Source organism: Stomoxys calcitrans, chromosome 5 (assembly GCF_963082655.1).
Source record: "Stomoxys calcitrans chromosome 5, idStoCalc2.1, whole genome shotgun sequence".
NCBI classification, from domain to species: Eukaryota; Metazoa; Arthropoda; class Insecta; order Diptera; family Muscidae; genus Stomoxys; species Stomoxys calcitrans.
In genome coordinates this window covers 135,871,392-135,883,783 of record NC_081556.1, presented here as the reverse complement: position 1 = coordinate 135,883,783, position 12,392 = coordinate 135,871,392, and the positions used below count along the sequence as shown (strand labels likewise).

Here is a 12,392-nt window from a genome sequence, read left to right as displayed (position 1 = left end):
GTTGATCTTTCTAGTGTTAAAATAAAAGATTTGTGAAAATTTTCAAAAATGGGAAATTTTTGAGGCAATTTCGCTACTAAAGGAAGTTTAATGAACATTTCTTTATAATAGAAGATATTGTGAAAATTTCCTATAAATGGAAATTTTCGTGAAAACCAAACCATTTTCCCCGACAGCTTCTTGGAACGATGAAAAATAGTGCGTTAATAAAAATTTTTATTAAAATTTAAATAGCAGGGAATATTTGATCAGCAATTGATATATATATATATATATATATATATATATATATATATATTTTTAAATAAATTTTCTTTTAGTGGAAATTTTGTTAAAATTTTATTTGTTTCCGAAAATTTTGAAAATTTCCCATTGTTGCAAAATTTCCAAAAAATGAGAAATTGTATCGAAATTTGTGAAAAATAGAAAAGTTTGTAAATTTCCCAAGTAAAGGATATTTTGTGAAAATTTCTAAACATAAAAAACTTTGCAAAAATTTCCTACATATTACAAATTTCGCTATCAAAGGAATTTTTTTGAAAATTTCCTTAAAATAGGATATTTTGGAAAATTTCCCAAAATGGGAAATCCAAAAAAATGGGAAATTTTGTGAAAATTTTCCAAAAAAAAAAATGGGATATTCTCAAAAAATTTTCAAAAAACAGGAAATTTTATCAAAATTTTTTAAAAATAGAATATTTTGTATAAATTTCCCAAGTAAAGGATATTTTGTGAAATTTACTAAACATTGAAAATTTTTTAAGATTTCCTACAAATTAGAAATTTTGTAAAAATTTTCTTGAAATTTTGTTATCAAAGGAAATTTTGTGAAAATTTCCCTAAAATAGGATAGTTTGTAAAAATTTCCTAAAAAGGGAAATTTTCTAAAATTTCCTTAAAATATGAACTGTTAAAAACATTTTCTATTTTGGGAAAATTTCCCATAAAATGGAAAATTTTGTGAAAATTTCCCGAAAATGGGATATTTTTAAAAAATTTCCCAAAGATAGGAAATATTGTGAAAATTTGTCAGAAATGGAAAATCTTGTAAAAATTTACCAAAAATTGAAAATATTTTAAAAATTTTCCAAAATGGGAAATATTTTGAAAAATTCCCAAAATGGAAAATTTTGTTAAAATTTACCACGAATGGGAAATTTTGAGACATTTTTTGAAAATAGTAAATTTTGCGAAAATTTTGCATGTCAAAGATTTTTTAGGAAATTTTCTAAACATGGAAAACTTTTCAAATTTTCTTACACATCAGAAATTTTGTAAAAATTTCGTATAAACAGAAGGTTTTGTGCAAATTTCCTCCTAAAGGAAATTGTGCGCAAATTTCCTTGTTTATAAAAATTTTCATTACTAAAGGAAAGAAATTTAATAAACATTTTCCTAACTATTAAAAATATTGTCAAAATTACCAAAGTACAGAAAATTTTGCACATTTTCTGATTGCATTCAGATACTGTAAATATTTCCATGCTTTAGAAAATTTTTTAAACATTTTCTCAAAGGAGGACAGTTTTAAGTCTATACTAAAGGAAATTTTGTTATATTTATTAAAGAAAGAAACTGTTTAAAATTTTCTGTCAAAGATAGAAGGTAAGGTTAGATATGGTTGATAAGAGGGTGTGTATATTAATCCGCCCCATGCTACTATGAACATACACCTGAGCCAGTAATTGGCTTATTACTTAGAAAGTATTATAGAAAAAGGAAATCTAAGTCAGGAATTTCATGCTACTTACAAAATCCTAAATTGTTTTCAATATCACGCCCTAAGATGGTTCATGTCTGGTTTTGTGTTCCTATCTAAGTGCCGATGTCTGTTAGCCGTGAGAGCCGGGCAATGTCTCCAACGTCTCCTCATCTTCTCCACATGCCATACACATGCTATTATTTGCCACACCTATTTTGCATAAGTAATCTCGTGGTCCTAATTATCCCGTTATGATACTGAAAGCTATATTGACCTTAATTTTTCTTCGTTGCTGCAATAGCCTCGACTTTTCAAGATCCGGATCTCCCCGTAAGATTTTCGTCGCCCTACCGACCGTTTCGCTGTTCCACAGTTACATGCCCGTTTGTCGCCCACGCCCTTAACACACTTTGAACCGAAGGGCTTCGTGCTAACCAAGTTTATTGATGGCAGCCCGCCAAAGATATTAAAGGAATTTTTCTATAGTAATGGAAATGTTGAGAAAACTTAAATGCCGAGGAAATTTGGGAATTTTGTTAAACTTTGGTAATCTGTGGTAGGCATGGTATAAATCGGTCTGTAACCTGATATGGCTCCCATTTAAACCAAAATACAGGGCACAATTCTGAACCAATTTGTCTGAAATTATCAACAATGTTTTCTGGTAGGACTTTCAACTACTCCGTAAAGCATGGTTTAATTCGGTATTTAACCAGATTTACCTCCCATAAAAACCGTTCTCCCGATTTGAATTCTTAAGACCCTAGAGGGGGCAAATTTTTAACTAACTTGGCTTAAATTTTGCACAACGATATCTGTTATGTCTTAGAATATTCGTATCAAGTGCAGTCTAAATTGGGTTATAAATTGATATAGACCCCATTTAAACCGATCTCTCGAGTTTAGGACTTCAGCCTCCAGAGGGCGCAATTTGTAACCAATTGTGCTGAAATTTTGCACAATGATTTATTCTATGATTCTATGATGATTTTCACCATTCTTGCCAAGTGGGGTCAAACTCGATCCATAACCTGATATAGCTCTTATATAAACCATTTTTCTGATTTCACTTCTCAAGCCTCTAGAGGGCGCAATTCTTTGGAAATTTGTCAAAAAATTTGCACAATGATTTGTGGCATGATTTCCAATGAACGTGCCAAGTGCTGCCTAGATCGGTCTATAACCTTATGTAGCTCCCATATAAATCGATCTCCCGAGTTTCGGACTTGAACCTCTAGAGGGCGCAATTTTTTTTTGCCAATTTGGTTGAAATTTTGCAGGGTGACTTCTCTTATGACCTCCAAGATATGTGTCAATTATGATTTGAATCGGTTGAAAACCTTATATTGCTTCCATATAAAACGAACTCTCGATTTGACTTCTTGAGCCTCTAGAGGGCGCAGTTATTTTCCGATATGGCTGAAATTTTGTACAATAACTTCTGTTATAACCTGCAGCAAGCATGCTTAATGTGATCTAAATCATTCCATAGTCGGATATAGCTCCCATGTAAACCAATCTCACAATTTGACTTTTTTAGTCTCTAGAGGTCGCAATTCTGATTAGATTTGGCAACACTTTTTAACTGTGATTTATTTTACAACCTCCAATTTTGGACGAACACCTTTAAGTGAGTCTGATGACAGACTGCCACTTAAACCTAACTTAACCTATGACTTGAATCGGTCCAAAACCTTATATAGCTCCCACATAAACTGATATTTGAATTTTATTTTTTCAGCGTCTAGAGGGCGCCATTCGTAACCAATTTGGCAGAAATTTTGAACAACTTTTTTTCCTCATAATTTTTAATCTCAATTTTATATTAATTTTTTTTCCTAATCAAAATTGATGTTAAATATCTAACAAGTTTTTTTTATTGATTCCCATATCATTGTCAAAATAAATAATCATCTACTACTTTCACGCTTTCGTTTGCAGCGTGACAAGTGTTTTGCGCAATGTGACTGACTGCACAAGTATTTCCGGTTTTTTTGTTTCTCTTTTAATCACAAGTTTAAATTCCGATTTAAAATACAGCATATTTACAACATGCATATTTGGTAATATCTCTTGGCTCTCAAAATCGTTCACACATTGGCAACGTGACATAATATCCCATAAAATTTCCATAATAATCTATGCATGTTTAAAAGTGTGTGCGATTCGATTTGTTTGTAGACTTTTTTTTGTTATTGACCATAGATATTTCGCTGGTCAATAAATTAATTTGTTTTTAAATCACATTTTAACTTCTGTGGGTTTTTGTTTGTAAAATTTTTCACCATAACTTTAAACAAAAATTTTACAATCAAGTTGACTAAGCTTGAGTATGAAAAATAAAAATCTCATTGTTTTTATTTTTTCGATTTTTTTTGTTTTATATTTTCTATGTGGCAGTTATTTCCTTTGATTGGTAATTAAACCTTAATTGACAGTTGACAAAAAAATGTCATTTTGACATTTATGGATTCATTTGATGTGCGCGGTTTTTTTTTTCGACATAAATTGGCATTGTATACCGGATAATAGCAATCGGCTAGGAAAATGTCAATGGCAAATGTTTTCAATGATTTATGAACATTAGTAGTTTGGGATTCCTTTCTCTTATTTGGTTTATTGTAAACTATTCCAACTATTAGGTGGCTCATAATGACCTATACCAAAGAAAAAAAGTGGGTAGAAAAACCAAACATCATAGAGGTCAATTGCAATGTTTGAGAAAAAAATGAAAGTCTTCATGTTTTTTTCTTTCGAGTTCTCTGGAGTTACCATGCATTGTGGTAATTAATTTTCATAGATGATAATTTATGATCATTGAATGACCATTTTTGGCTTTCTTTTTTTCTCTCCTTGGTAAGTTAATTATTTTTTCACACTTTTCCTTTTCTTACGATGGGAATTTTTCCCCAATTTTATGATGGCATATAGGCTGAATGGATGATAAACGTATTCATTACAAAATTAGGAAAATTTCCCTTTGAGACTTCTGGTACGCAAGTCTGATTTTAATACCTAGTTTTTATACCCATACACCACCATACGATGAGGGGTATACTAATCTAGTCATTCCGTTTGTAACACCTCGAAGTATTGATCTGCGACCCCATAAAGTATTCTGGGCTTTGACGCCCTTTCTGATTCCATTACAAATATTTTGGAGGATTTTCCGGGCAGTGAAATCGTTGTCGCTGGGAATTTCAATGTCTACAACTCCTCCTGGCTCTCCCATTCGGGTCATACGACTCCTGAGGGCCAATACGTTGAGCTTTTCGCTGCGCACAATGGTTTGGCGCAACTAGTGAACGAACCGACACAAATCCCATGTGTCCAAGGGCAGCAAAATAATACTCTTGACCTTTTTTTAACTTCACACCCTGAAAAGTATGAAGTTGATACTCTTGCACCTCTTGGTAACTCCGATCACTGCATTGTTTCAGCATCTTTTTCGTATACTGCTCTTCGTACTGCTTCCTCCCCAAAATCCCAAAGCGGTCAATATTTTCTACTAACGGCTAAATCAGACGACAAAAGTTGATTTAACCAGACATGCAGAGATGTTGTCAGATCGAAAGAGGTTGCATTCAGGAACTGGCGCATGGATAAAAATGCCGAAACTGAACTGCTTCGCAAACAGGCAAGATCTTCGTGTGCCAATGTGCTTAGGCGCGAAAAATTTCTTTACGAACAACGTCTGCGTACTAAGGTTCTTGCTTCTACACGAGGAAGTAAGAGCTTTGCGTGAAAAGAGTAAAGGGTAGTTCTTCATCTATTCCAACTCTTGTTAAGGACGATCAAACGTTCACTGACCCGGTTGATAAGGCTAACCTGTTGGCTGATATATTTGCAGAGAATTCTTCCCTGCCGGATACCAATCAACCACTCTACTCAATCGAAAATGTATCTGGCATCATGCCCCAAATATTTTTTCGAACTCGTGGTGCTAAAAGGGTTATTGAAAATCTAGAAGTAAACAAATCCCCGGGCCCGGATGGCATCTCAACACTTGTCTTACGCAAGTGTTCTTCGACGCTCGCTCATCCATTACGCAACCTTGGAAGGTTGCGAACGTTCAGCCAATACCCAAGAAGGGTGAGGCAAGCAACCCTGCTATTTATCGGCCAATTGCGATATGCTCCGCTCTCTCCAAGGTCATGGAGAGCATGGTTAATCACCATCTTGTTAGGTATTTGGAGTCTAATGGCCTTCTTAGCGACAAACAGTATGGGTTCCGCAGAAATCGCTCTACGGGTGACACCATGGCACTTCTGTCGGAACGTTGGAGTCGCTCAATACACATGTTTGGTGAGAGTAAGGTTGTGGCTCTGGATATTTCCAAGCCATTTGATAGGGTCTGGCACGGTGCACTACTATCAAAGCTTGACGCATTTGGTGTCGGTAATGACTTCGTTCGATTTATTTCGAGCTTTCTCAGAGATCGCATTATTCGAGTCGTTAAAGATGGGTTCTCATCCAATGAGCGTAAATTGACCGCAGGTGTACCCCTGGGCTCTGTTCTTTCTCCTTCTCTTTTTCCAATTTTCATCAACTATCTATTGGGTCAGAAATCTAATCCGATCTACTCATTTGCAGATGACAGTAATCTCTGTCATTCGTACTCATTCGACCATAGGCCAAGTCTTCGAGGGATTGAGGATTTGCTTGTCATTTCTGAGTGGGGTCGAATGAATCGAGTAGATTTAAATGCACGCAAGACTTAGTGCTGCTTGTTGTCACACAAACGATTCACTGACCCATTACGATCATCTTTGTCTATCAACCGTGTAGATGTTGAGCAATCAGAAGCTGTAGATGTTCTAGGCATGAAAATACAAAGTGATGTCCGTTGGGCTAAACATGTATTCGAAGTGTCGGAAGAAGCATTTAAGTGTTTAGGCTTCCTTAAACGGTGTAAGAATTACTTCACTTCACATCTACTTTCATAAGGCCGAAAATGGAGTACAACTCACATGTATGGACTGGAGCTTCAAAATCACCTCGAAGCTACTGGACCGTGTACAGAGGAGAGCGATGGCGTTGATTGGGGACAGTGGGGTATCCAACTCTATTGCCTCCCTTGAACATCGTCGCAATGTGGGTTGTATGGCGCTGTTCTATCGGTACTTTCATGGTGTGTGTTCGTCTGATATTCATCTTCGTATTCCTGATGTAAGGATGTATGTCAGGAATACTAGACATTCCAGGAACTCACGCCCGTTTGTAATTGATTGGCCAGCAGACCACACAATGCATTATAGAGAGAATTCTTATTTCGCCCGAACCGTTCGTATGTAGAATCGACTTCCAGCTAATTCCCTCCCACTTTGACATCCAAAGATTTAAGACAAATGTCAATAAGCACTACATCATTTTCCCTCTCCAATTCCTAATTTCCTCTCGCCAACGCAATGCACTGCATTCATAGGGGACATCCCCTGCGTGTTGGCTGACAGAAAAAAAAAGCATTAGGAGGGGAAAACCACCACTGAAAATTTTTTTCTTATGGTCTCACCAGGATTCGAACTCAGGCGTTCAGCATCATAGGTGGACATGCTAACCTATGCGCTACGGTGGCCTCCAGGAAATTTGGATACAACTTCCATATAAACCGATCTCCTGTTTTGACTTTTTGAGCTGTAAAAGCTGAATGCCGTCATATTTTCCAAATCTGAACCGATTTTGATGAAATTTGGCAGAGGCTTCCATATGAGTAATAAAACACTTCCTACCAAATTTCGGGCAAATCAGTTGAAATTTGTAGTAAGAACGCTCTTATAAGTGGAAATCGAGCGAATTATACAAAGGGTGATTTTTTAGCTATTATCTTTTTGGCAATACTTTTGAACAGCTCACGCATGTTTCGTGTTTTGTCAAACAATGTCAAACATCTGCAGTTTGGTCTATAATTTAACCATGAATCGTCTTACAAACAAATAACGCTTGTAAATCATTGTAATTTTTAATCAAACTGCGAAAGTCCAGAAAGTCCATCGCGAGCTTCTTTCATTGAGCGACGAAGCTCATTTTTGCCTCAAAGGGTACGTAAATAAGCAGAGTTGTCGATTTTGGAGTGAAGATCGGCCAGACGCATTGTATGAGCTACCAATACATCCCGAAAAAGTCACAGTTTGGTACGGTTTATGGGCTGGTGGCATCATTGGACCGTACTTCTTCAAAGATAGTGCGAATCGTAACGTAACTGTGAATGATGAGCGCTATCGTGGGATGATATCCAACATTATTTTTGCCCAAAATGCAAAAGCTTGACTTGCATTACATGTGGTTTCCACAAGACACTGCCACATGCCACACAGCAAGCATAACAATATATTTATAGAGAAGCGAGTTCGGTGAACATCTTATTTCACGTTCAGGACCGCTCAATTTGCCGCCTAGATCTAGCGATTTAACGTCTGTAGACCAATATTTGGTGGGGCCATTTTAAATCTCAAGCCACAGTTTGGTGCGGTGTATAGGCTGGTGGTATCATTGGACCGTACTTCTTCAAAAATGATGCGAATCGTAACGTAACTGCGAATGGTGAGCGCAACCGTGAGATGATATCCAAATTCTTTATACCCAAAGTGCAAGAGCTTGACTTGACAGCACGCGAAACAGGCTTGTAAGGGCTAAGAAGTCAAATCATCAGATCGGTTTATATGGGAGCAATACCAGATTATAGACCGATCTGGAATTTACTTAGTACAGATGTTGAAAGTCATAACAAAACACTACATGCCATATTTCAGTCAAATCGGACAAAAATTTCGGCTTGTAAAGGCTCAAGAAGTCAAACCGGGAGATCGGTTTATATGGGAGCTATTTTAGGTTACAGACCGATTCGGACCGTACTTGGCACAGTTGTTGGAAGTCATAGCAGAACACTGCATGCAAAATTTCAGCCATCGGACAAAATTTGCAGCTTGTAAAGGCTCAAGAAGTAAAATCGGGAGATTGGTTTATATGAGAGCTATATCAGGTTATCAACTAATTTTAACCGTACTTGGTACAGTGTTACAGTCATAACAGAACACCACATGCAAAATTTCAGCCAAATTGGACAGAAATTGCGGCTTATAGGGGCTCAAGAAGTCAAATCAGGAGATCGGTTTATGGGGGCTATATCAGATTATAGACCGATTTGAATCGCACTTGCCACAGTTGTTGGAAGTCATAACAGAACACTACACGCAAAATTTCAGCCAAATCGGAAAAAAATTGCGGCTTCCAGGGCTCAAGAAGTCAATATGGGAGCTATACCTAATCTGAACCGATATGGCCCATTAGCAATCCTCAATAACCTACATCAATATTAAGTATCTGTGCAAAATTTCAAGCGGCTAGCTCTTCGCGTTCGACCGCCATCGTGATTTCGACAGACGGACGGACATGGCTAGTTCGACTCAGAATGTCCAGACGCCCAAGAGTACATATACTTTATGTGGAGTCTTAGACGAATATTTCGAGGTGTTACAAACGGAATGCCTAGATTAGTATACCCCCATCCTATGGTGGTGGGTATAAAAATTCACCTCTAATTGCGCCCTCCTCGTGCTGTCAACATTTGTGATTGGTACCTCTATGAGGCTGAGCTAAGAAAATACAAAGCCGAGCTGAGAAAGGCTCAAAACAAAACCTGGGTGCTATTCTGCAGCTCCGTGGAGGGTGTATCCAAGGCCTCTTGGTTAAGGAAGATACTATCCTGGAAACCCATTACGGTGGGATATATTCAGAAGAATATATCCCACCGTAAGCTGCAGAATAGCACCCAGGTTTTGTTTTGAGCCTTTTTCAGCTCGGCTTTGTATTTTCTTAGCTCAGCCTCATAGTCAAACATTTTATGGATTATATCCAGTGAGGAGGACTGGAACTACTCGTTGATACACATTTCCCGTGAAACCCTCCAACGGACAATGTGGCGCCAGAAGAGGTTGACACTGATGTTGTGTTTGAAACGAAATTCCTTTGGGCGCTAAAAATTTTTTACGCTTTTAAGTCGCCAGGCCCTGATGATGTACCACCACTGGAGGCCACAATAGCTCAGAGGTTAGCATGTCCGCCTAGTACGCTAAACGCGTGAGTTCTTATCCTAGCGAGAACAGCAGAAAACATTTTTTTCAGTGCTGGTTATCCCCTCCTGATGCTGCCAATATTTGTGAGGTACTATGCCATGTAAAATCTTCTCCCTAAAGATGTGTGGCACTGCGGCACGCCGTTCGGGCTCGACCATATAAAGGAGGTCCCTTATCATTGAGCTTAGGCTTGATGCGAATTGAATGAATTCCTTAATGGAAGGTTCAGGGGCAATTTTTGCATTTTCCTTTTGTCCGATAGACTGGTTCCTTTCCTTGGAAGATTCCTGGAATCTAGTAAGGCCAAGTCCACTGAAACAGTCCTTCACGTCCTAGTCGCCTTCAATGAGAATTCTCGCCTTTATTTTGCCTTTTTCTTATTTTCCTTCAAACCTTAGGCTAAATTCTTAATTAGCGTTTCGTTTCTTTGTTTTTTTTTTTCTCATGTCGATATTTAGACAATAAAGCTAACTAGGTATTTAACTTTCTCATGTTGGTGGCTGTGCAAAAAACAAAAACTCCCTAAAAACGAACTTTAAAATTATTATGTCAAAAACCCCATTAAACACTTGTCAAAACGTCAGACTTGATGATAATTGTTTGCCAAAAAAAATCTGCAAGAAAAAACATTTTCGCAACCAGCTCACTGATTAGTGATTAATAATTTATAAGAACCCCCCTGGAGAGAAATGTTTGTGCCAAAAAATTATGTTTTGCAAAATTTTGCCGAGTAAAATCATTAGTTGGAAAAAAAGGAAAAGATGGTGCCAGGAAGTATTTTTGTTAATATGTCAATATACCAAAAAATGTAATGCCTTAGGCTTTGTTTGGCTTTACTATGAAATAAAAAAAAATTTAAATTTTTTTTTTATAAAACTTAACGAATATAATATAAAGGAAATGCTCCAACGTCTCATCATCTTCCCCGCATGCCATACACATGCTATCACTTGCCGCACCGATTTTACATAAGTGAGCTCGTAGTCCTATGTGTCCCGTTATGATACCAATAGCCAGTGCTGATCTCCTTCTTGCTTCCTTTCAGTAATAGCCTCGTCTTCTCACGATCTGGATCCCTCCATAGGATTTTCGTCATCCTACCGTCCGTTTCGCTATTCCACAATTTTGTATGCGCATTCGTCGCCCACTCCCTTAACTCGGACTGCGTCGGCCCGAAAGGCTTCGGGTTAACCAAGTTTATGAACGGCAGTCCTCTGGCCTTCACCGCCAAATCATCAGCCCTTTCATTTCCCCTTACTCCGTTATGGCCCGGCACCCAAACAATGCGGATTTTGCCATCCTCAGAGAAGGCGTCACCATATGGTGGTCACCCATAGGAGTGGCGATAAAACGCCCCCATATGCATACTGTCAGGGTGTACGTTTTGAGATCGAAGGATTCTTCTATTTTATGCACAACCTCGTCCAAGGCAGTCTCCGCCGACCGTCCCTTCACATAGGTTTTTATACCCTCCACCATAAGATGGGGGGAATACTAATTTCGTCATTCTGTTTATAATTACTCGAAATATTCATCTGAGACCCCATAAGGTATATATATTCTTGATATTATAACAAAACTATGAAATCGGTTCATAACCTGATATAGCTGCTATATAATCCGATGTTGGGTCTTGACTTCTAGAGCCTCTAGAGTGCGCAATTCTTATCCGATTTGAATGAATTTTGGCACGACGTGTTTTGTCATGATATCCAACAACTGTGCCAAGTATGGTTCAAATCGGTCCATAACCTGATATAGCTGTCATATAAACCGATCTGGGATCTTGACTTCTTGAGCCTCTAGAGGGCGCAATTCTTATCCGATTTAAATGAAATTTCGCACGACGTGTTTTGTCATGATATCCAACAACTGTGCCAAGAATGGTTCAAATCGGTCTATAACCTGATATAGCTGTCATATAAACCGATCTGGGATCTTGACTTCTTGAGCCTGTAGAGGTCGCAATTATTATCCGATTTGCCTGAAATTTTGTACGACGGATTCTCTCATGACCATCAACATACGTGTTTATTATGGTCTGAATTGGTCTATAGCCCGATACAGCTCCCATATAAATCGATCTCTCTATTTTACTTCTTGTGCCCCCAAAGGGCGCAATTCTTATTCGAATTGGCTGGTGGAGGGTATGTAAGATTCGGCCCGGCCGAACTTAGCGCGCTTTTAGTTGTTACTTGTTAAGTATACTTCTTTAAGAATATGAAACTATTTTTTAGTTTTTAAACTTATGGCACATTTTTTTTATTTTTTTATTAATAAAGAAAAAAAAATTCACACACACACACAAATCTAAATCCACCACTTTATGTCATAATAAACATTTCCCACAGCAGCAGCAGCATCAACCACCATCAACCAAAAGTCAGCAAAACTTTTATCCAAAATTTGTATTTTAAGGTTTTTTTTTTTAAATTGCCGCATAACCTAAATTTTTAAGATTCGAAAATCACAACAACAATAACAATGAAACACCTTACACGATACCACACCTTAGGGCAACAAACAATACCCCACTAAAACAGCATTTTGAACATAATCGATGGACTTCAAAATGACCAGAGACTACTTTTGGGACAGACACATTGTTCATGAACCCC

General features: G+C 37.5%; 1 protein-coding gene across 1 annotated transcript in view; it reads left to right on the top strand.

Annotated features, from left to right (window-relative positions):
• Nucleotides 1-12,392, top strand: part of LOC106088921 (rho GTPase-activating protein conundrum) — a 279,060-nt gene that overhangs the window by 177,349 nt on the left and 89,319 nt on the right. The gene's annotated exons all lie outside the window — the stretch shown is intronic.